The sequence below is a fragment of the Tupaia chinensis genome, unplaced genomic scaffold (assembly GCF_000334495.1).
Source record: "Tupaia chinensis unplaced genomic scaffold, TupChi_1.0 Scaffold138878_1, whole genome shotgun sequence".
Lineage (NCBI taxonomy): Eukaryota > Metazoa > Chordata > Mammalia > Scandentia > Tupaiidae > Tupaia > Tupaia belangeri.
In genome coordinates this window covers 112,598-115,756 of record NW_006198771.1, presented here as the reverse complement: position 1 = coordinate 115,756, position 3,159 = coordinate 112,598, and the positions used below count along the sequence as shown (strand labels likewise).

General features: G+C 37.3%; 1 pseudogene; it reads right to left on the bottom strand.

Annotated features, from left to right (window-relative positions):
* Window positions 1-2,152: 2,152 nt before the first annotated feature.
* LOC102479114 (diphosphoinositol polyphosphate phosphohydrolase 3-beta-like) overlaps window positions 2,153-3,159 on the bottom strand; it is a 1,408-nt pseudogene continuing 401 nt past the window's right edge.

Genomic DNA, 3,159 nt, shown 5'->3' with positions numbered 1-3,159 from the left:
ATGCCAAACATGTAAAGGTAGAGATAAACATACATAATGAATATTTTAACCATCCCTCAGCCTCAACAATTATCCAGGCCAATCTTATTTCATTAATAACTGCAATGCACTTAAGATACAGTCTCATTATTTTAAAGAAACTCCCAGACATCAGATCATTTCAACCATAAATACTTGAAAATATAGACAAGGATTCTTGCTTCCAATATAACCAGAATATTATTATCCCAACTAATATTAAATATCCAGTCCATCTTCAAGTTATTCCAATTATCTCATTAAAGTATTCATTTTACAGGTCCACAAAGTTGGCTAATATGTCCCTTAAGTCTCTTTTAAGCTATGGGTTCATCTTCCATCTCTTTCAATTCTTGCAATTTATTTACCAAAGAAACTGGGTCTTTTGTCTTGTAGAGTTTCCTGTTGTCTGGATTCTGTTGATATCATCTCTGTGGTATAATATATATCTTTACCCCCTTTATTTTCTATAGATTATGAATTATGTCTAGAGAGATGATCAAATTTAGGTTCAAAATTTTGGCAAATATATCTTATGGGTGGTGTAATATAATGCCATCAGGAGACATAAAATATTTGAGATGACACATGAAAGAATTTTTGCTTCAATATCTCACAGCTGCCTTGAAACAGTTGTGTGACACCTGGCATACAAAAGCCTCATAAATTCTAGACAGAATAGAAGATGAATGTTTTAACTTTCAGTGTCATTATAAAATATTAATTAAAGTTTGATGATGTCTACAATATTTCGAGCAGTATTTTGTATGTTAGGTATTAAAAAAGACTAAGGAAGAAAGTTCCTTGCATTCATGTCTATATAATCTGGTGGGAAAATACAAATACATAATCATATAAGCAAATACACAAAAAAAGATCCTAAGCACCAAGTTAGAATTTTGTACTGTTACAGTGGTATTTCAATTACCTCGAGGATATTCACTGGAATAGAGAAGTATAAATGTAAAATGAGTTGTATCCTTGGAACTGTGAAAGATCTCACCTGTGCTTCACAATTCCATTCATCATTGGATTCATACACTTGAATCTTTCAAAAGTAAGTCTGAACATTTATGCTATTCACTGGGTGGGGATCACTATCTGGTAGGAACTGGGCCAAGGAGTTTCCATTGACTAGGGAAACACCCAGCTTTAGCTTCTCCAAATGTTCGGCATGCACGGGCTTGAGGCACTGGACAACCTTGATGGCAATCTTTGACTTTGAACAACTCTCGCTTCCTCCCATTGCTAACCGAATCTTCCTAGTCCTCCAGCAGCTCAATGACACTCAGTATTTTCACGCAGGTTCTGTGCTTGCAATCTTGGTTCTGTTCCAACAGCCCAGGAGCCGACCCAACTTTGGCTTGACTCCAGTCTCCTAGAACAACTCCTGGACTGCTGGGCCCACTGGCTCCTCCTTGAACTCCATGGTATTCTTGCAATTTATTTACCAAAGAAACTGGGTCTTTTGTCTTGTAGAGTTTCCTGTTGTCTGGATTCTGTTGATATCATCTCTGTGGTATAATGTATTTCTTTACCCCCTTTATTTTCTATAGATTATGAATTATGTCTAGAGAGATGATCAAATTTAGGTTCAAAATTTTGGCAAATATATCTTATGGGTGGTGTAATATAATGCCATCAGGAGACATAAAATATTTGAGATGACACATGAAAGAATTTTTGCTTCAATATCTCACAGCTGCCTTGAAACAGTTGTGTGACACCTGGCATACAAAAGCCTCATAAATTCTAGACAGAATAGAAGATGAATGTTTTAACTTTCAGTGTCATTATAAAATATTAATTAAAGTTTGATGATGTCTACAATATTTCGAGCAGTATTTTGTATGTTAGGTATTAAAAAAGACTAAGGAAGAAAGTTCCTTGCATTCATGTCTATATAATCTGGTGGGAAAATACAAATACATAATCATATAAGCAAATACACAAAAAAAGATCCTAAGCACCAAGTTAGAATTTTGTACTGTTACAGTGGTATTTCAATTACCTCGAGGATATTCACTGGAATAGAGAAGTATAAATGTAAAATGAGTTGTATCCTTGGAACTGTGAAAGATCTCACCTGTGCTTCACAATTCCATTCATCATTGGATTCATACACTTGAATCTTTCAAAAGTAAGTCTGAACATTTATGCTATTCACTGGGTGGGGATCACTATCTGGTAGGAACTGGGCCAAGGAGTTTCCATTGACTAGGGAAACACCCAGCTTTAGCTTCTCCAAATGTTCGGCATGCACGGGCTTGAGGCACTGGACAACCTTGATGGCAATCTTTGACTTTGAACAACTCTCGCTTCCTCCCATTGCTAACCGAATCTTCCTAGTCCTCCAGCAGCTCAATGACACTCAGTATTTTCACGCAGGTTCTGTGCTTGCAATCTTGGTTCTGTTCCAACAGCCCAGGAGCCGACCCAACTTTGGCTTGACTCCAGTCTCCTAGAACAACTCCTGGACTGCTGGGCCCACTGGCTCCTCCTTGAACTCCATGGTCCCGCCAGGCACAATCCAGTGGTCGGGGTACAGGCTGCTACTCACTAACAGCTCACTAACCAACAAGGTACCGGCTACTACTACTCCCTAACAACACCTCGTCCTCCTGCTTGCAGAGGAAGTACAGGGATGCTGCCCACTTCTTTTTTTTTTTTGCTAAATTTATTTACTTACATTCATTCACTGTACATCATTACAACATACAAAATGAGATTTTCCATCCAGAGTACACTGTATATTGTCTCAATCAAACACATCAACAAATATGTTCCTATCAACAAATAATTTTCCATTTGTTTCCTGTATGTTTTGCTTTCCCCCCCCCCATCCTTGATTCCCTATCTCTTACCCTCTGTCATCTCCCACTCTGCTCCCACACTGTCTCTGGCACCTATGTTTACTTTCTATACTGTTTCCCCCCACACATTTTATTGAATTACTAAAGATATTAATTCATCTAAATATTTTCATAGCAAACACAGCTGATATATACATTTCCATGAACACAAGCCTAACTTTAGGCATCCTATGAAGTAGCTAGCTGGGCTATATATCTTACTGTAGTCATTGAATAGATATTTTTTTCTGAAACTTTTTTCTTCGGAAATTAATTTACATTCTTTCCC